Below are 23,041 nucleotides of genomic sequence, written 5' to 3'. Positions count from 1 at the left end.
GCCTCTTCTTACTTGTGCATTGTGTATTTAAATGCAAATCCTATATAATGCACAACTCGTGGGGGAGCTATCCTATTTTATTTAGAACACTCTTCTTGTGATCCTTATCAAGTGTGTTTTGGTGGAAGGCAAGCCTTTTCTTTTGGTACCTTGTGCCATCATGAAACTTTGTTGGGAGCTTGGTTTATTTGGAACCATCCTCTCTTTGGGAGTTTGACATCTTTAATTTCGTGTGTATCAATGGATATCTCATTCCTTGATGTATCTTTAATGATATCTTCCAAGTGATGATTTCTCCATTTGGTATCCTTTTCACTTGGCATTTCTTTGTCTTTTGGTATCGGTTCTTGAAAGTTTTGAGCATGCATATTTACTTCATGTATTCTATTTGGCATGCTTTCTTTCATTGACTCAATATATAGGGGAAACTCCACCTAGTCTCAATTTGGATGAGATGTGCATGAAATTCATTTTCATATCTATATGCACATATTTATGTGGAGTTTGTCCTATGTATTGGTGTTTCTAACTATTTGGTCCCGATGAGTTTGGGTACCGTTTAGTTTGTGTTGTTGTGAGGACCCCGATCCTAAGTCACACCGATCTAGCATGTAACACATCATATCACTTTGCGGCCTCACGCACGGTATTCCCACGGGTGCCACCTTACCTGGCCCGGGACCGTTTGCGCCTTTTGGCTCACGTATATGATAGTGTCGCTAGCATCCATATGACAAAGAACCCGGGCTGACATGGCTAGTCGTGAACCCAAAGTGGCACTAACTTACAGGGACATGCATCCATGACCCAGCATCGAACGTGTCGGTCATCAGCGAGTGAATCCAGGCTGTAGCACTGGGCTAGCAGGACTCCGGTGAACCGGGCTGTAGCGGGCTAACAGGACTCCGGTATTCATCGCGTGACATTTCCCCGAAGGGACAGACACAGGAACGAAGAAGGACACATGCCGGCCAGCCTAAGTGTTCCGGAGCAGTAGCAAGCTACCATGGCTCGGTGGAAACACTAGGAGACATTTCCCGGTAAGAGAGGCTACTAAGGATAAACAACTAGATAGTCAGATCCCACACATACCAAGCATTTCAATAACATACACACAATATGCTCGATATGTGTAAATACAACATGGCATCACAACATGACTCTACAACTCAAGTATTTATTCAATAGGCTCCGAGGAGCGAGATATTACAAACATGGGTCTCATGACCCAACAATCAGAGCATACAAGTCAAAGCACATGCGGAAGCTTAATATGTCTGGGTACAGACATCTATAATGAAAAAGGCTGAGAAGCCTGACTATCTAGCAGATCCTGCCGAGGGCACAAGATCGTAGCTGAGGTAACAAGCTAAACGTCGAAGACCACGCGGAACTACTAGTGAGACTGAAGTCTCTCTGCAAAAACATAAAATAGGCAAACGTGAGTACAAATGTACCCAGCAAGACTTACATCAGATCTATCTACATATGCATCATTATCAACAAAGGGGGTGGTGGAGTTTAACTGCAGCAAGCCAGCTTTGACTCGGTGGCTAACCTGAACTACGACTGCAAGTAACTCTTTTGAGGTGGCGCACACGAGTCCACATATTCACCATATCAATACACCACTATGGATCCGCTCCCGTCTCCCTACGAGAACGCCATCCATAGCACTCATGCTTATCTTGCGTATTTTAGAGTATCCACTTTCACTTGTCTATGAACTGTACAAGGGGTCCAAGTTTCCATATCCGAGGAATCCGGCTATTCGAATAGATGAAATTAACCCTGCAGGGATGTACTTCTTCACACACGCTCTCGCCACTTATCGCCCTGTACACGTCATGTACCTCGGCAACCTTTAAGCGGAAGCCGGGCGAGGGAGTCGGCCACGACCTGACTAACCGAACAAGTCTCTAGTCCAGGTTTATCGCCTATTCGGGTTCCATCCGCGAGGAGATCCGGCCGGGGTGTCGCTCACGGCCCCAAACGATGTGAGCAGGGTTCCCAAGCCCACCATCCGGGTGCCACTTGGTACACCGTGCCACTGTGCCTAGTCTGTCCCAAGCCCACCTGTACCGGGTGCCACTTGGTAGACTACTAACACTACCTACAAACACCAGAAACTACTTGCAACTCCTGGACAGAGATCATGTTGATTAATAAATCGAGAGAGTCAATTAAGGATCCCAATGTGTGGTAGTAGTTGTTCATGGATCACAAACACAGAACTCAGTTCCTGAGGATGGCTGCAATGAGACAACCCACCATGTACTCCTACATGGCCTCTCACCGCTACCTTTACCAAATCGTGTTCACACACTTAGCTCTCAACAGTAGGACATGTTCACACGCCTCTGATTCATCCCCGATGAATCAGACCTGACTCAACTCTAAGCAGTAGCAGGCATGACAAACAAGCATGAATGAGTAGGCACAACATGGCTCAAGCAACTCCTACTCATGCTAGTGGGTTTCTTCTATTTACTGTGGAATGACAGGTCATGCAAAGGATAAAGGGGTTCAGCTACCGCAGCAAGTAACAGTTGAATCGTTGTTGTCCTAATGCAGTAATAGAGAGCAGGAGCGAGAGAGTGGGATTTTATCGGAATGAACAAGGGGGTTTTGCTTGCCTGGCACTTCTGAAGATAATATTGAGTCTTCATCAGTGTCATCGATCTCATTGTCGAAACATCATCTACCGAGAGGGGACAGATGCCGACAACAAAGAAGAAATACAATCAATGCAATGCACAATATGATGCATGCTCATGACATGGCAATATGAGTGTGTTTTGGGCTAATGCACCTAGACCAGGTTAAATGAAGTTGGTTTGAATCCAAGATTCAAACTCAAACTCCATATGTGGATATTTAAATGCCATTAATATGATTTGTGCTAAACATCACCTATAAGTTGTTCTAACATGCATGAAAATAGTACAGATGGATAGATTGGATTTTTCTGATCATTTTCCATATATAAAACATTTAATTTGGAGTTACGATTAATTTTCTATGATTTATTGAAGTTTTAGCTATTTCTGGAATTTCCTGATTATTATAAAATAAACTAAATTCCAGAAAAGGAATATTGCGTCAGCATGACCTCACCCTGACGTCATCAGGTCAACAGGGCGGGTCCAGGTCAAACCTGACGTGTGGGGGCCACACGTCAGTGACACAGGAACTAATCCCGGTCAAACCCAGCGCTGGCTGGGGTTTGACCAGGGGTGGGGCCCACTGTCAGTGTCTGTAGGTTGATTAACCAGCTGGGTTAGCTCCTAATGACGGAGCCACGTCAGCTCCCGCCGGAGTTTCGCCGGCGACGACCAACGGAGCGGCGGAAACGCATCGGGTTCGCGCTACAGGGCACAGTTTAGGGTGCGGTTGGGTTCTACGGCGAGCTGGGACTCGTGCGCATCGAATGGTGGTGGTGGCCGTGCCGGTGATGGCCGATACCGACGACGGCGAGCTCGTGAGCGGCGGCCGGAGTTCGGGTGGTGGCGGGTTTGGCGCTACGAGCGGTGGTTTGGCGCGCTGAGGGCACTAGGGAGAAGCTCTTGCTCCTCAGCATCCAAAGGAACGGGCGGGAGGCCGCGAGGTGGCCGGAGTTGAGCACGGCATCGACCTCGGCGGCGGCCGGAGCTCGGGCGAGCTCGGGGTCGGTGTTAGGGAGCACGGCAGGAGGCGTTGTGGGTGTCTACGGGTTCATGCGATCGTGCTGAGCACGATGGTGGGCTCGGGAGCGAGCTGCGGTGGCTGTGGCCACGGCCACGCCATGGCCGGCGGCGAGAAGCTCTCGGCCGAGGTGGGGAAGCTAGCTAGGGGAGGGGAACGACAGGGATTCCAGGGGAAAAAAGAAGAGTGGCTCACGTAGGGACTAGCAGAGTCGACGACGAGGTCGGGGAAGCTCTGGACGACGCGAATTTACGGCGGCGATCTCCGGGCACCGGAGATGAAGACGACGACGCTCCGGTCGACTGGGGCCTCCTCTGGTCGCGTGCGTCGGTGTGCAGCTCCATGGGGTCGGGACGGAGCTCAGGGGTGTGGAGAGGGAGCGAGAGGGTGGCTGTGGCCGCGGCGAACGGCGTCGATGGCGACGAGCTCCGCTCGGGCAGGGAGGGAGAGAGAGCAGAGGAGAGGATGAGGCGAGGGAGAGAGTGAGAGAGAGCCAGGGGCTGCGTGGCGCTCCGTGGCGTCGTCTAGGAGGGGCCGGGGAAGCAGGAGGTGGACGGAGAAGCAGGAGGTGGCCGGGGCGTGTGGCCGCGCGCGCCGGGCGCGTGCCCGTCCTCCTGGCAAGGGAGGAAGGCGACAGGGGGGTAGCGGTGGCGGGCTGGCCCGGCCAGCTGCAGTGCTGGGCCGGTTTGGCTACCAGGTGAGCGCCAGGTAGGCTTCTGCTCTTTTTTATTTTTTTTCTTCTGTTTTGTTTTATTTAATATCTTTTGCCATTCTTTTTGAATTTTAAACAAATTCAAACAATGCCAAAAACTCCTCTGAATAATTTTATTTGGCTAGATGGACTTTTCCAAAAGCTCATAAAATATTTCAGGGGTATTTGAAATTATATTCTAATTATATGAATATAATTCAAATTCAAATAGCTACTGATTTAAATTCAAAGTCCCAAAAATAAATCCTTAAAAATGTTCAATATTTTGGTTGGGACCAGAACCCTTGCAAAAAATTATCAAACATTTAAGAAGAACATTTTGGAACAATGAATGAGATTTGAGGGTTTTTGCCCTTCTTTTATTTAGGATTTTGAGGCTTCCAATTTTCCTCAGTTCAAGTTTCAAAATTTAAACATGATGCACAGATGGAAGCGAGCCTAGGTCAGGCCAGAACTAGGGATGTGACAGTTGTTCTTCTAGGAACATTTGGAGATGCATTGGCTGCTCGGCTCACTCACAAGGAAGGTGTTGTCACCATGTGCATATTGGAGTCAAGCAAGGATGATCAATGAACTACTATCTACCTTCAATTGGTATCTACTACATCCTTCCAATGATATCTCGGTAACAAGTATCTATTCATGCTTTCTCCTCTTGCATTCAACCTTGTGTAGGTTGCATCTTGGCATGATATTCATTTCATATCTTGTGATACTTGTTTCCTTTCTCAAAGCATCCCAACAATGATCTCTTGTTGCTAGTTGCGATGCCTTTTGATGGATGTGTGTTTGGACTTCATTTATATACAATAAGACCATATCTAGCCAAGTGCTATGCTTTAAAGCAAATATCTTATTGGTATATTTATGACTTCCTTGTGGATATCTCGTTCCTTCTTGTTGTAACTATTTCGGGTGTACATCCTTCTTTGTAGATATATATCATCATGATTACGTCTACCTAGAACATTATACACTTGAGAGAAATTACATCTCTAGACGATATCCTTTCTTTCACGTCCACCTTGCCTCTCTTTTGTTATTTCTTTGGTGGCTCCGTGAAAGCTTTTGCCTTGAGTGCGTGTCGTATCTCATTGCATCTTGATGCACTCTTGTGTGGTGAAGACTATTTTCCTCTTGCTTATCTTTACGAGGCTTTTACCATCTTAATTGGTATCCCTCGTCTTGATGAGCCTCTCTTCGTCTATCTTCACCACGGGCTGTCACAAGCATAGGTTCTCTTTTGCTCATTAGTAAGCTTGTGAACCCTTTTGCCAGTTGTGTGTGGGAATGGTAGGCCTTGCACCGTGTGCCTCATTCTTTCAAGACTATGTTCTTGCTTAATGCTCATCCTAATTTTAGTCTTCTCAAGTGCTTCGCCATGACTCACACACATCATTTTGGTTGAGCCTATTCTTAAGTTGCCTCTTTTACTTGTCGCTCAACCATGTGCTTGTTGCTAGCGCTAGACTTTATTTCCTATATGCTCACTTGCACTGGATGTGAGTTTCTATTGGTTTTGGGGGAGCTATGATCCTATTTTGTGCACTTTGTATTCAAATACAAAAATTCTTATGTGTGCACAAATCATGGGGAGCTTCTCTAGTTTCTTTAGAACACTCCTTTGCTCATATCATGATATCTTTTTCTTTTCGCATGTAGGATCATTGGTCTAATTGGTTCTTTTGATATCCGTTGATTGCTTGCTTCAATTGGTATCTTCTGATTGCTTGTGTTTCTCTTTGTTATGTCTTTGTGGCATATCTTTCTGTTGCAATCTTTGTGCCTCAATATAGTTTGTCTTCCTCCAAGTATTGACAGTTGGATATGTGTATTGCATTCCACTCTCTTGTTGAGAAATACATAATTTATGGAGGACCACAATTTATATTGGCCTTCTAAACTTTTCGCCCGTTTTGGCAATCAATGCCAATGGGGGAGAAGTTTCAGAGAGTTTTGTGGAGAAGTTTAGAGTACTATCTCCTCTTGCTTTGGTTTTGTTCCTTAGCTTTTGCATCTCATTCATTGCACTATTATTGCATTGCATGGTGATGCATAATTCCTTATATAAACTCTGTTGAAAGTGATTGTCATCAATTAACAAAATGGGGGAGATTGAAAGAACATGCGGTGCCCCCATGTTTGGTTTTGGTAATTGATGACAATCTCTATGGACTAATGGTTGTCTTGAGTTATATTTGAAGGATCTGTCCATATGCTTTTCTTGGAGTCCATTTGTTGGTTTCAAGGAGAGTTTGTGATGACCTTGGTGCTATTAAGGAATTATCCAAAGACCGGTCATGTGAGTGTTGAGCGTATTGCAAGCTTGTCTGGAAGAAGAAGCTTGTGTGGTCATTCATGTCCACCTTCAAGACATCATCCAATTGAAGAGAGTTGGAAAGATTCAACACACAAAGCGCACAAGATGTACCGAGGGATCAAGTGATCCCACGGTATGGGTACGCATTGTCCATTACGCTTTGTGTGCTAACCCATGGTCTTCGTGAGAGTTCTTTGTGGGGTTAGATTGCGGTGTGCAAGTTCAAGTGATGCATCACAAAGAGATCAAGTGCTTGAAGTTTGCCGTCCATTGTGTTGACAATGGACTTGTGAAGATGAGCGTAAGAGTGGTTCACCCATAGTGGAGTATGGGGGAGCAATCAACTAGTCTTCATCGAACCAACACAATCAAGAAAGGTGGTCCAACTTGAGGGAGTCAAGATCGTCATCATCTAGCTCAAGTGGACCATGTGCAAGGCAAAGGTTTGCCCTTGATAGGTTTTCTATTTTACCGGTCTCATGGTAGTTGTGGGAGACCGGGTTATAGGATCGTTTGTCGTACTATCAAGGGGGGCTCTCGATGAGTTGCTTGATCGTATCATTCTTTGAGAGCTCAAACCATTGCATCCTTGCATATTCTTTATTGATTCTTGTTTGGTTCTTCTCCTTGTGAGATTTGGAGCTTTTGGTCATGTTCATGACAAGCTCGAGTTCATAAAAAACGGATTTCTCATGCATCTTCTATGATGTTTTAGATGTTGGAGGGTATGCCGGTTCTTCTCTGTTGGAGGTGTCACTCCTTTGTCTGCTAAGCATACCTCCCCTGCCTCTTCTTACTTGTGCATTGTGTATTTAAATGCAAATCCTATATAATGCACAACTCGTGGGGGAGCTATCCTATTTTATTTAGAACACTCTTCTTGTGATCCTTATCAAGTGTGTTTTGGTGGAAGGCAAGCCTTTTCTTTTGGTACCTTGTGCCATCATGAAACTTTGTTGGGAGCTTGGTTTATTTGGAACCATCCTCTCTTTGGGAGTTTGACATCTTTTATTTAATGTGTATCAATGGATATCTCATTCCTTGATGTATCTTTAATGATATCTTCCAAGTGATGATTTCTCCATTTGGTATCCTTTTCACTTGGCATTTCTTTGTCTTTTGGTATCGGTTCTTGAAAGTTTTGAGCACGCATATTTACTTCATGTATTCTATTTGGCATGCTTTCTTTCGTTGACTCAATATATAGGGGAAACTCCACCTAGTCTCAATTTGGATGAGATGTGCATGAAATTCATTTTCATATCTATATGCACATATTTATGTGGAGTTTTTCCTATGTATTGGTGTTTCTAACTATTTGGTCCCGATGAGTTTGGGTACCGTTTAGTTTGTGTTGTTCTTCTAGGAACATTTGGAGATGCATTGGATGCTCGGCTCACTCACAAGGAAGGTGTTGTCACCATGTGCATATTGGAGTCAAGCAAGGATGATCAATGAACTAGTTTCTACCTTCAATTGGTATCTACTACATCCTTCCAATGATATCTCGGTAACAAGTATCTATTCATGCTTTCTCCTCTTGCATTCAACCTTGTGTAGGTTGCATCTTGGCATGATATTCATTTCATATCTTGTGATACTTGTTTCCTTTCTCAAAGCATCCCAACAATGATCTCTTGTTGCTAGTTGTGATGCCTTTTGATGGATGTGTGTTTGGACTTCATTTATATACAATAAGACCATATCTAGCCAAGTGCTATGCTTTAAAGCAAATATCTTATTGGTATATTTATGACTTCCTTGTGGATATCTCGTTCCTTCTTGTTATAACTATTTCGGGTGTACATCCTTCTTTGTAGATATATATCATCATGATTACATCTACCTAGAACATTATACACTTGAGAAAAATTACATCTCTAGATGATATCCTTTCTTTCACGTCCACCTTGCCTCTCTTTTGTTATTTCTTTGGTGGCTCCGTGAAAGCTTTTGCCTTGAGTGCGTGTCGTATCTCATTGCATCTTGATGCACTCTTGTGTGGTGAAGATTATTTTCCTCTTGCTTATCTTTACGAGGCTTTTACCATCTTAATTGGTATCCCTCGTCTTGATGAGCCTCTCTTCGTCTATCTTCACCACGGGCTGTCACAAGCATAGGTTCTCTTTTGCTCATTAGTAAGCTCGTGAACCCTTTTGCCAGTTGTGTGTGGGAATGATAGGCCTTGCACCGTGTGCCTCATTCTTTCAAGACTATGTTCTTGCTTAATGCTCATCCTAATTTTAGTCTTCTCAAGTGCTTCACCATGACTCACACACATCATTTTGGTTGAGCCTATTCTTAAGTTGCCTCTTTTACTTGTTGCTCAACCATGTGCTTGTTGCTAGCGCTAGACTTTGTTTCCTATATGCTCACTTGCACTGGATGTGAGTTTCTATTGATTTTGGGGGAGCTATGATCCTATTTTGTGCACTTTGTATTCAAATACAAAAATTCTTATGTGTGCACAAATCATGGGGAGCTTCTCTAGTTTCTTTAGAACACTCCTTTGCTCATATCATGATATCTTTTTCTTGTGGCATGTAGGATCATTGGTCTAATTGGTTCTTTTGATATCCGTTGATTGCTTGCTTCAATTGGTATCTTCTGATTGCTTGTGTTTCTCTTTGTTATGTCTTTGTGGCATATCTTTCTGTTGCAATCTTTGTGCCTTAATATAGATTGTCTTCCTCCAAGTATTGACAGTTGGATATGTGTATTGCATTCCACTCTCTTGTTGAGAAATACACAATTTATGGAGGACCACAATTTATATTGGCCTTCTAAACTTTTCGCCCATTTTGGCAATCAATGCCAATGGGGGAGAAGTTTTAGAGAGTTTTGTGGAGAAGTTTAGAGTGCTATCTCCTCTTGCTTTGGTTTTGTTCCTTAGCTTTTGCATCTCATTCATTGCACTATTATTGCATTGCATGGTGATGCATAATTCCTTATATAAACTCTCTTGAAAGTGATTGTCATCAATTACCAAAATGGGGGAGATTGAAAGAACATGCGGTGCCCCCATGTTTGGTTTTGGTAATTGATGACAATCTCTATGGACTAATGGTTGTCTTGAGTTATATTTGAAGGATCTGTCCATATGCTTTTCTTGGAGTCCATTTGTTGGTTTCAAGGAGAGTTTGTGATGACCTTGGTGCTATTAAGGAATTATCCAAAGACCGGTCATGTGAGTGTTGAGCGTATTGCAAGCATGTCTTGAAGAAGAAGCTTGTGTGGTCATTCATGTCCACCTTCAAGACATCATCCAATTGAAGAGAGTTGGAAAGATTCAACACACAAAGCGCACACGATGTACCGAGGGATCAAGTGATCCCACGGTATGGTAAGCATTGTCCATTACGCTTTGTGTGCTAACCCATGGTCTTCGTGAGAGTTCTTTGTAGGGTTAGATTGCGGTGTGCAAGTTCAAGTGATGCATCACAAAGAGATCAAGTGCTTGAAGTTTGCCGTCCATTGTGTTGACAATGGACTTGTGAAGATGAGCGGAAGAGTGGCTCACCCATAGTGGAGTATGGGGGAGCAATCAACTAGTCTTCATCGAACCAACGCAATCAAGAAAGGTGGTCCAACTTGAGGGAGTCAAGATCGTCATCATCTAGCTCAAGTGGACCATGTGCAAGGCAAAGGTTTGCCCTTGATAGGTTTTCTATTTTACCGGTCTCATGGTAGTTGTGGGAGACCGGGTTATAGGATCGTTTACCGTACTATCAAGGGGGGCTCTCGATGAGTTGCTTGATCGTATCATTCGTTGAGAGCTCAAACCATTGCATCCTTGCATCTTCTTTATTGGTTCTTGTTTGGTTCTTCTCCTTGTGAGATTTGGAGCTTTTGGTCATGTTCATGACAAGCTCGAGTTCATCAAAAAAGGAGTTCTCATGCATCTTCTATGATGTTTTAGATGTTGGAGGGTATGTCGGTTCTTCTCTGTTGGAGGTGTCACTCCTTTGTCTGCTAAGCATACCTCCCCTGCCTCTTCTTACTTGTGCATTGTGTATTTAAATGCAAATCCTATATAATGCACAACTCGTGGGGGAGCTATCCTATTTTATTTAGAACACTCTTCTTGTGATCCTTATCAAGTGTGTTTTGGTGGAAGGCAAGCCTTTTCTTTTGGTACCTTGTGCCATCATGAAACTTTGTTGGGAGCTTGGTTTATTTGGAACCATCCTCTCCTTGGGAGTTTGACATCTTTAATTTAGTGTGTATCAATGGATATCTCATTCCTTGATGTATCTTTAATGATATCTTCCAAGTGATGATTTCTCCATTTGGTATCCTTTTCACTTGGCATTTCTTTGTCTTTTGGTATCGGTTCTTGAAAGTTTTGAGCATGCATATTTACTTCATGTATTCTATTTGGCATGCTTTCTTTCGTTGACTCAATATATAGTGGAAACTCCACCTAGTCTCAATTTGGATGAGATGTGCATGAAATTCATTTTCATATCTATATGCACATATTTATGTGGAGTTTGTCCTATGTATTGGTGTTTCTAACTATTTGGTCCCGATGAGTTTGGGTACCGTTTAGTTTGTGCTGTTCTTCTAGGAACATTTGGAGATGCATTGGATGCTCGGCTCACTCACAAGGAAGGTGTTGTCACCATGTGCATATTGGAGTCAAGTAAGGATGATCAATGAACTACTATCTACCTTCAATTGGTATCTACTACATTCTTCCAATGATATCTCGGTAACAAGTATCTATTCATGCTTTCTCCTCTTGCATTCAACCTTGTGTAGGTTGCATCTTGGCATGATATTCATTTCATATCTTGTGATACTTGTTTCCTTTCTCAAAGCATCCCAACAATGATCTCTTGTTGCTAGTTGTGATGCCTTTTGATGGATGTGTGTTTGGACTTCATTTATATACAATAAGACCATATCTAGCCAAGTGCTATGCTTTAAAGCAAATATCTTATTGGTATATTTATGACTTCCTTGTGGATATCTCGTTCCTTCTTGTTGTAACTATTTCGGGTGTACATCCTTCTTTGTAGATATATATCATCATGATTACGTCTACCTAGACCATTATACACTTGAGAGAAATTACATCTCTAGATGATATCCTTTCTTTCACGTCCACCTTGCCTCTCTTTTGTTATTTCTTTGGTGGCTCCGTGAAAGCTTTTGCCTTGAGTGCGTGTCGTATCTCATTGCATCTTGATGCACTCTTGTGTGGTGAAGACTATTTTCCTCTTGCTTATCTTTACGAGGCTTTTACCATCTTAATTGGTATCCCTCGTCTTTATGAGCCTCTCTTCGTCTATCTTCACCACGGGCTGTCACAAGCATAGGTTCTCTTTTGCTCATTAGTAAGCTTGTGAACCCTTTTGCCAGTTGTGTGTGGGAATGATAGGCCTTGCACCGTGTGCCTCATTCTTTCAAGACTATGTTCTTGCTTAATGCTCATCCTAATTTTAGTCTTCTCAAGTGCTTTGCCATGACTCACACACATCATTTTGGTTGAGCCTATTCTTAAGTTGCCTCTTTTACTTGTTGCTCAACCATGTGCTTGTTGCTAGCGCTAGACTTTGTTTCCTATATGCTCACTTGCACTGGATGTGAGTTTCTATTGATTTTGGGGGAGCTATGATCCTATTTTGTGCACTTTGTATTCAAATACAAAAATTCTTATGTGTGCACAAATCATGGGGAGCTTCTCTAGTTTCTTTAGAACACTCCTTTGCTCATATCATGATATCTTTTTCTTGTGGCATGTAGGATCATTGGTCTAATTGGTTCTTTTGATATCCGTTGATTGCTTGCTTCAATTGGTATCTTCTGATTGCTTGTGTTTCTCTTTGTTATGTCTTTGTGGCATATCTTTCTGTTGCAATCTTTGTGCCTTAATATAGTTTGTCTTCCTCCAAGTATTGACAGTTGGATATGTGTATTGCATTCCACTCTCTTGTTGAGAAATACACAATTTATGGAGGACCACAATTTATATTGGCCTTCTAAACTTTTCGCCCATTTTGGCAATCAATGCCAATGGGGGAGAAGTTTTAGAGAGTTTTGTGGAGAAGTTTAGAGTGCTATCTCCTCTTGCTTTGGTTTTGTTCCTTAGCTTTTGCATCTCATTAATTGCACTATTATTGCATTGCATGGTGATGCATAATTCCTTATATAAACTCTCTTGAAAGTGATTGTCATCAATTACCAAAATGGGGGAGATTGAAAGAACATGCGGTGCCCCCATGTTTGGTTTTGGTAATTGATGACAATCTCTATGGACTAATGGTTGTCTTGAGTTATATTTGAAGGATCTGTCCATATGCTTTTCTTGGAGTCCATTTGTTGGTTTCAAGGAGAGTTTGTGATGACCTTGGTGCTATTAAGAAATTATCCAAAGACCGGTCATGTGAGTGTTGAGCGTATTGCAAGCATGTCTTGAAGAAGAAGCTTGTGTGGTCATTCATGTCCACCTTCAAGACATCATCCAATTGAAGAGAGTTGGAAAGATTCAACACACAAAGCGCACAAGATGTACCGAGGGATCAAGTGATCCCACGGTATGGGTACGCATTGTCCATTACGCTTTGTGTGCTAACCCATGGTCTTCGTGAGAGTTCTTTGTGGGGTTAGATTGCGGTGTGCAAGTTAAAGTGATGCATCACAAAGAGATCAAGTGCTTGAAGTTTGCCGTCCATTGTGTTGACAATGGACTTGTGAAGATGAGCGGAAGAGTGGCTCACCCATAGTGGAGTATGGGGGAGCAATCAACTAGTCTTCATCGAACCAACGCAATCAAGAAAGGTGGTCCAACTTGAGGGAGTCAAGATCGTCATCATCTAGCTCAAGTGGACCATGTGCAAGGCAAAGGTTTGCCCTTGATAGGTTTTCTATTTTACCGGTCTCATGGTAGTTGTGGGAGACCGGGTTATAGGATCGTTTGCCGTACTATCAAGGGGGGCTCTCGATGAGTTGCTTGATCGTATCATTCGTTGAGAGCTCAAACCATTGCATCCTTGCATCTTCTTTATTGGTTCTTGTTTGGTTCTTCTCCTTGTGAGATTTGGAGCTTTTGGTCATGTTCATGACAAGCTTGAGTTCATCAAATACGGAGTTCTCATGCATCTTCTATGATGTTTTAGATGTTGGAGGGTATGCCGGTTCTTCTCTGTTGGAGGTGTCACTCCTTTGTCTGCTAAGCATACCTCCCCTGCCTCTTCTTACTTGTGCATTGTGTATTTAAATGCAAATCCTATATAATGCACAACTCGTGGGGGAGCTATCCTATTTTATTTAGAACACTCTTCTTGTGATCCTTATCAAGTGTGTTTTGGTGGAAGGCAAGCCTTTTCTTTTGGTACCTTGTGCCATCATGAAACTTTGTTGGGAGCTTGGTTTATTTGGAACCATCCTCTCTTTGGGAGTTTGACATCTTTAATTTAGTGTGTATCAATGGATATCTCATTCCTTGATGTATCTTTAATGATATCTTCCAAGTGATGATTTCTCCATTTGGTATCCTTTTCACTTGGCATTTCTTTGCCTTTTGGTATCGGTTCTTGAAAGTTTTGAGCATGCATATTTACTTCATGTATTCTATTTGGCATGCTTTCTTTCGTTGACTCAATATATAGGGGAAACTCCACCAAGTCTCAATTTGGATGAGATGTGCATGAAATTCATTTTCATATCTATATGCACATATTTATGTGGAGTTTGTCCTATGTATTGGTGTTTCTAACTATTTGGTCCCGATGAGTTTGGGTACCGTTTAGTTTGTGTTGTTCTTCTAGGAACATTTGGAGATGCATTGGATGCTCGGCTCACTCACAAGGAAGGTGTTGTCACCATGTGCACATTGGAGTCAAGCAAGGATGATCAATGAACTACTATCTACCTTCAATTGGTATCTACTACATCCTTCCAATGATATCTCGGTAACAAGTATCTATTCATGCTTTCTCCTCTTGCATTCAACCTTGTGTAGGTTGCATCTTGGCATGATATTCATTTCATATCTTGTGATACTTGTTTCCTTTCTCAAAGCATCCCAACAATGATCTCTTGTTGCTAGTTGTGATGCCTTTTGATGGATGTGTGTTTGGACTTCATTTATATACAATAAGACCATATCTAGCCAAGTGCTATGCTTTAAAGCAAATATCTTATTGGTATATTTATGACTTCCTTGTGGATATCTCGTTCCTTCTTGTTGTAACTATTTCGGGTGTACATCCTTCTTTGTAGATATATATCATCATGATTACGTCTACCTAGAACATTATACACTTGAGAGAAATTACATCTCTAGATGATATCCTTTCTTTCACGTCCACCTTGCCTCTCTTTTGTTATTTCTTTGGTGGCTCCGTGAAAGCTTTTGCCTTGAGTGCGTGTCGTATCTCATTGCATCTTGATGCACTCTTGTGTGGTGAAGACTATTTTCCTCTTGCTTATCTTTACGAGGCTTTTACCATCTTAATTGGTATCCCTCGTCTTGATGAGCCTCTCTTCGTCTATCTTCACCACGGGCTGTCACAAGCATAGGTTCTCTTTTGCTCATTAGTAAGCTTGTGAACCCTTTTGCCAGTTGTGTGTGGGAATGATAGGCCTTGCACCGTGTGCCTCATTCTTTCAAGACTATGTTCTTGCTTAATGCTCATCCTAATTTTAGTCTTCTCAAGTGCTTCGCCATGACTCACACACATCATTTTGGTTGAGCCTATTCTTAAGTTGCCTCTTTTACTTGTTGCTCAACCATGTGCTTGTTGCTAGCGCTAGACTTTGTTTCCTATATGCTCACTTGCACTGGATGTGAGTTTCTATTGATTTTGGGGGAGCTATGATCCTATTTTGTGCACTTTGTATTCAAATACAAAAATTCTTATGTGTGCACAAATCATGGGGAGCTTCTCTAGTTTCTTTAGAACACTCCTTTGCTCATATCATGATATCTTTTTCTTATGGCATGTAGGATCATTGGTCTAATTGGTTCTTTTGATATCCGTTGATTGCTTGCTTCAATTGGTATCTTCTGATTGCTTGTGTTTTTCTTTGTTATGTCTTTGTGGCATATCTTTCTGTTGCAATCTTTGTGCCTCAATATAGTTTGTCTTCCTCCAAGTATTGACAGTTGGATATGTGTATTTCATTCCACTCTCTTGTTGAGAAATACACAATTTATGGAGGACCACAATTTATATTGGCCTTCTAAACTTTTTGCCCATTTTGGCAATCAATGCCAATGGGGGAGAAGTTTCAGAGAGTTTTGTGGATAAGTTTAGAGTGCTATCTCCTCTTGCTTTGGTTTTGTTCCTTAGCTTTTGCATCTCATTCATTGCACTATTATTGCATTGCATGGTGATGCATAATTCCTTATATAAACTCTCTTGAAAGTGATTGTCATCAATTACCAAAATGGGGGAGATTGAAAGAACATGCGGTGCCCCCATGTTTGATTTTGGTAATTGATGACAATCTCTATGGACTAATGGTTGTCTTGAGTTATATTTGAAGGATCTGTCCATATGCTTTTCTTGGAGTCCATTTGTTGGTTTCAAGGAGAGTTTGTGATGACCTTGGTGCTATTAAGGAATTATCCAAAGACATTGGTGCTGTTTTGATGCTACTCGTCTTGCTCTATCCAACAAGCTTGAGTTTGCTCAATTCGGAGCTCATATGAACAAGTTATGGCAGTTCTGGTTTTCCTTGGGGTATTCGTTGTTTTCGTGGTTGAGGCTTAAGGTTGGCCCCAGCAGTAGTACCGCGACCACAGCGGTAGTACCGCCGAAGCTCCCCAGCGGTAGTACCGCTCTCAGAGCGGTAGTACCGCTCCAAGCGGTAGTACCGCTCTCCGAACGGTAGTACCGCTTGGGATTTTCGGCCATAGTACCGCTGTGTGTCTGGGCTACTTCCGCCTCGATTCTCGAACGAAGTTTTTCGTGTCGGGTTTTGCGGCACTAAGGGAGGTAGTAGGAGCGGTAGTACCGCCCTAAGCGGTAGTACCGCTCTTCCCTAGCGGTAGTACCGCCCCGGGGTCAGGGCCCTGGCAGCGCGGCAGTACCGCTGGGTTGAGCGGTAGTACCGCCCGGAGCGGTAGTACCGCCCTTCCCTAGCGGTAGTACCGCTCTGTGCGGGGATGTACAGTGGGGTAACGGTTGGATTTTCCCCTCCTATAAAAGGGGGTCTTCTTCCCCAATGAACCCTATCCGTTGAGCTCGTGTTCTTCCCCCAGTGTTGACCTTCTTTGAGCTTGCTAACTCTCAATCCCTCCATGAATTCTTGCTAGTTTTTGAGGGAAAAGAGAGAGGAGATCTAGATCCACGTTTTCACCAATCACTTTCTCCTCTAAGTGAGGGGAACCCCTTGGATCTAGGTCTTGGAGTTCTTCGTGTTCTCCTTCTTGTTCTTCCTCTCATTTTCCTCCCTAGCATTAGTTGCTTCGGTGGGATTTGAGAGAGAAGGACTTGGGCACTCCGTGTGCCCTTGCCATTACATTTGGTGCATCGGTTTGAGTTCTCCACGTGATACGTGGAAGTTACAAGTTAAGAAGCTTATTACTCTTGGGTACTTGGTGCCCTTGAGCTTGTTCCTCTTGGGTGCTTGGGCGCCCTAGACGGTTGGTGGTGTTCGGAGCTCAGTAATTATGGTGTATAGCTTCGGGAAAGCGTCGGGGTCTCCAATTAGGTTGTGGAGATCGCCCCGAGCAATTTGACGGGTACCGGTGACCGCCCCCAAGGGTTGCCAAAGTGTACGGGTTCGGTGACCGCCCCCAAGGGTCGCCATTTGTACAGGTTCGGTGACCGCCCTCAAGGGTCCCTTAGTGGATTCACGGCATCTTGCATTGTGCGAGGGCGTGAGGAGATTACGGTGGCCCTAGTGGCTTCTTGGGGAGCATTGTGCCTCCACACCGCTCCAAACGGAGATTAGCATCCGCAAGGGTGTGAACTTCGGGATACATCGTCGTCTCCGCGTGCCTCGGTTATCTCTTACCCGAGCCCCTTTACTTATGCACTTTACTTTGTGATAGCCATATTGTTCTTTGTCATATATCTTGCTATCACATAGTTGCTTATCTTGCTTAGCATAAGTTGTTGGTGCACATAGGTGAGCCTAGTTGTTGTAGGTTTTGTGCTTGACAAATTAACCGCTAGGTTTATTCCGCATTTGTTCAAGCCTAAACCATAATTATTTTAAAGCGCCTATTCACCCTCCCCCCTCTAGGCGACATCCTCGTTCTTTCAACAATTGTGGCCCCCTTGACGTTGCCAAAACAGCTCCTCACTCCTATAAATGTCCATGAGCAAAGCCTCTAGGGCATATCTCCTGAGCCAGTCATCAGGAGACAGGCCCGGCCCATCAGCAAGGCCATCCAGCACCTTAATCTGATCCAAGAGGGTCCCTTTACAGGCCCGAAGGTGAGCACCAAGGTTCTCCACATTCTCCGAGGGGTGCTCTTTCCTGTCTCGTAATTTAAGTTTTGTCTTCTTGAATCATTGTCTTAGGGAAGCAAATTGTGCTACTGATAGTCTTGCTAGTTTTGCGGTTGATCCCCATACTACTCTTTGAAATGATGTATTCATTTTGCCAAGTTTAATGTAAACCACCATGAAATCTTTCGCTAAAAAAGAGTAATCATCGGGCCACCTAGGTGGCATTATCCCTCGAGTGTCCAATACTCATCTTTCATCCAACGACTATCCATCTAAACCTCTTTTTTTGACTTTTCCTTTTTTATATAGTGACCTAAAACATCACAGCTCAATTTCAGATATGAGTTGCTTACCACACATACCATACATGTCTACGGATATTTGATGTATCCGTTTTGATGAATCGTGTTTGAGTTTCCCTTACGGGTAGCAGGAGCCGATGGAATCTCTAGCATGTAGAGTAGTTGCATACATAGATTACAAGTGCTCCACATCCTCTCACATGTAGATGCATCAACACAACAGAATCAGAACATACATTTCTTTTGAGAACCAATTGTGGCTGGATGGTTTTTTTGAGTTAAAATGAAACTTTATTCATTAGATATAAGCAGTACATCATTTGTGAGGAACATTACAATTTCATTCAGAGGCTCCTCAAACCAATCCGAAGTTGAAGTAAATCTAGCTAATTTACAAAAAAGGATTTCCCTCGCTTTATATTATAAAGCAACGTACCAAGCATCCAACAAGTCAATACATAGTGCCATCAAGTCATAAAGTCATGCTGGGGGCACAGCAAGACAAGCCCCAAATAAAGCTAAAAATAAGAAGGCTAATCCGGCTCGGGGGGAGGCGGCGGCGGAGGTGGTGGTGGAGCAAAAGCCGAGGCCGAGGAATGGAGACCGAAAATGAAGTTGTTGATGACGTCTCGGTCCCGCCGCTTGCTAAGCGGTCTCCAAAGCTGTAAGAAGCCACACATTTTGTAGATTGCATCAGTCACACGACATGGTATCACACGTTCTATGACAAGTTTATTGCGGCAACACCATAACGTCCCGGCTAGGGTGCCCAGCGCCACCCAGATGGGTGGACGCCTGGGACCGGGTAAACTAAGGACCTCCGCAAAGAGGTCCGGGAGGTTGTCGTGGCACCAGTTGCCATTGACCACCTCCCTGAAGCAACTCCACAAGAATTGAGCTGCCGGACACCGAAAAAAGATGTGGTTGCAGTCTTCTAGGACCAAACAGATGGGGCACAAACCATCCCCAGGTCCGTTACACTTTTGGATCTCCATACCCGAAGGTAAGCGACCACGAACCCATTGCCAAAGAAAAATACGGATAAAAATACGGATCTTCAATGGGAGTTTGATTTCCCAAAGAACCGTCAGCTCAACTGGTCCCGGCGAGGGTACAATCGCCTGGTAAAGGGACCTAGTCGAGAACCAGCCACGAGGTTCAAGGTGCCATGAAAGCACATCAGGCTCAAGAGAAGAGGGTTGCAGAGTGATGCATGAGAGCAATTTGTCCCATTGCTCGAGTTCCGTCGGCCCAAAGGTACGACGGAAAGCAATGGCGCCCAAGTCGGTCAGAGCAGCGGCTGCGGATAACTGCGGGTGGGCACAAATCAAGAATAAGGCGTGGAAGCGCTCCGCGAAGGGCCGATTCCCAGCCCACCTATCCAGCCAGAACAGGGTACCTGTGCCGGACCCCACTGGGATGGAGGTCCCAATATGCAAGATCGGCATCAACCGGACCACCGTTTGCCAGAATTGGGAGCCTCCGGCATGAGAAGCGAAGGCCAAAGGTTGCCCGCGCAAGTATTTTGCGCAAATAATCTCCAACCACAAACCTCCCTTACCGGTCTGGATATGCCAGAGCCATTTGGAGAGGAGGGCTATGTTCATCCGCTTCGATGAGATGACCCCAAGGCCCCCTTGGTCCTTGGGCTTACAGATCTCAGACCACTTCACCATGTGGTACTTTTGTTTATTATTCTCTCCTGCCCAAAAAAATCTGGAGAGGAGCTTGGTGACCTCCTTATGGAGGGATTCATGAAGACTATAGAATCCCATGAGGTACATCAAGAGGCTAATGAGGGAGGAGTTCATCAGAATCACTCGCGCGGCCTTGGACAGCCATCTCCCCTGCCAAGGCTCCATCCTTGGCTGGAGTTTTGCAACTATTGGACGAAAGTCCTTCTCCAGGAGATATGTATCACTAATAGGCATGCCTAAATAAGTGGTCGGGAAAGACCCCAGATGACAATTCAGGCGGTCGACGATTCGCTGGGCTTCGGCCTGGGAATATCCCAGAACCATTACCTTGCTTTTGGCGAAGTTAATCGTGAGGCCCGACATCTCCTGAAAGCATAATAGGAGGAATTTGAGATTATGAATATCCTCGTCCGATCCTTCAACCATCATAATGGTGTCGTCGGCATACTGGAGGTGAGTTAGACCTCCATTAGCCACAAGATGGGGGCAAATCCCCCTAATGTGTCCAGCCCGTTTGGCCAAGTCTAGGATCGAGGCCAAGGCGTCGACCACAAGGTTGAAGAGAAATGGGGAAATCGGATCACCTTGCCGCACGCCCTGTCTAGTCAGGAAGTATGGTCCAATCTCCCCATTCACATTCACCGCCGTGCGACCACTTGTCACCAGCTGCATCACCCGAGCTACCCAGTGGTGATCAAAACCACGCTTGAGCAGCACTTCCCGAAGGAAGGACCAGTGGAAAGTGTCATACGCTTTATGGAAGTCGATCTTGAAGAACTCCGCACGGAGGTGCTTGCTCCTAACTTCATGGACGATCTCGTGGAGTACAAGGATCCCATCAAGAATGAACCTGCCTTTCGTAAAGGCCGACTGGTTCGGATGGTGAATCTGAGGGGCGATCAGGGCCGCCCTAGTGGCGTACCCTTTAGCCAGAATCCGAAAGATAACATTAAGGACCGTGATAGGGTGGAACTGCCTGATATCAGCGGCCCCTGGTACCTTGGGGATCAAGGAGATGATCCAGTAGTTTAGCCGGGATACATCCAATGTCCCCCTAGCAAACTCGTGGAAAAGGTCCAAGATAATCTCTTTAACCATCAGCCAAAATGCCTGGAAGAACCGAACCAGGAGGCCATCCGGGCCCGGAGCCGAGGCCGGGTTCATGGCCTTGACGAAGGCTTCAACTTCCACAGCATCAAAGGGGGCTAGAAGGGCAGCATTCTCCTCCGAGGAGACACGCTAGCCGGCCAACCAAATATGGTCCGCAAGGGCGACTCCACCCCTAACTCGCCCCGCAAATAACGACTTGTAGAAGTCGTCCACCAGAGCACGAATTGCCTGGGGGTCCTAGAAGAGCTGTCCTCCCTCCCAAAGGAGTGGGATGGAGCAGCGTCTCCGACGCCCGTTAGCGATGGCCTGGAAGTAGGCCGTGTTAGCATCACCGAAAAGCACCCAATTACAAGAACCACGCTGGCGCCAGAACTCCTCTTCCTTGGAATAGATCTCCATAAGGGAGTCCTCCAAGTTTTATCTATGGGCCCACTCCTCCGCAGAGATCCCAGAGATATTTGCACGGAGGTCAAGGGCCCGAATCTCCTCCAGGAGGGCGGTCTTTTGGACCCGTAGGTCCCTACCAACAGTAGCGCCCCAGCCTTTCATGAACCGCCTAATTTAGCAAGTTCATGTGCTACTTTATTTGCCTCTCTATTACAATGTTCGAATCTAGTCATGACAAAATCACATGCATAGTGTTAGAAGGGCATCGATGATGAATCAACACAACAGAGTCAGAACACATATTTCTTTTGAGAACCAAATGTGTAGTTGGATGGTTATGAGGGCATTGGTGCCCCAACCAATCAGGGATCAAACTTTATCGTGCATCATAAAGGTGATTTTTTCAGTGATAGGCTACATTTTCATCGATACCCAGACGTGTTTAGTGACTTCTTCAATCTCAAAACTCGTTGGATCGATCTCTCAGAGATGCTGGTGTGTGTGCATGCGTTCATAGTGATGGACATCTATACTGTGTTTTTCCAAAAAAAAAAATAGCGAACATTTATTTTCATTTAAATTCAAACACCAGTTATACCAGAAGCTAGCAAGTCAGGGTTTACAAAGTTACATATGTTCACCTAAGTGTGTTTTTGCAGACGTGAACTCATGTGCATCTCTCTTTCTATCTCTCAAAGAATGACGGCTTCCCTTCTCTCGTCGTAGCACCCTCCGGCCGCCCGCAATCCACGTTGACGACACCACGAGCTCCTCGACCCCCACATTCGTTCCCTCAGTTTGAAGGTGGACCCGTAGCTCCGCCGCATGCTATGCATCATGCTCATCTGCTTGCCCCGACGGCAACCCACCATCGCCTAGGCCAGCACCTCGTCCACCCTGTTGTCAATGAGTCTGCCACAAATGTGAAAAATCCTGTGTCATCATTGGAGTTGTCAACTCCATGCACTGGCCTCCCCCACGGGCTCCATCACCCCTGATGTGCCCAAAATTGCTCTTTCTTGGCCTGAATGGAACGATGTGCTGCCGGATTCGACGCCACACCGCCTCATACTGAATCGAGGGAACTGCGGAACAAGCTATGACCCAATGACAGATGAGTCCCACTTTAAAGGCTTGTTCGGTTAATCCTTTCCCAAAAGGATTGGAGGGGATTGGCAAGGATTGGTTTATATTTTGACTTATAAGAGGTTTAAATCCACCTCAAACCCCTTCAATCCACTCGGATTCGCACCCAGCCGAAAAAGGCCTAATGAAATTTTATGCAGGTTGATTTCCGTTGGATGGACACCAAATCCCGCGTGAGTGCAAAAAGACACATAAAAAAGAATATCAACAATGACCCGCTCTGACCATTGCGATGCATCCCGGCATTTACGTTGAAAGAGACGAGGATG

The sequence above is a fragment of the Triticum aestivum genome, chromosome 3B, assembly GCF_018294505.1.
Source record: "Triticum aestivum cultivar Chinese Spring chromosome 3B, IWGSC CS RefSeq v2.1, whole genome shotgun sequence".
Lineage (NCBI taxonomy): Eukaryota > Viridiplantae > Streptophyta > Magnoliopsida > Poales > Poaceae > Triticum > Triticum aestivum.
The sequence above is the reverse complement of the archived record's forward strand: the minus strand, read 5'-3'. Positions refer to the sequence as shown.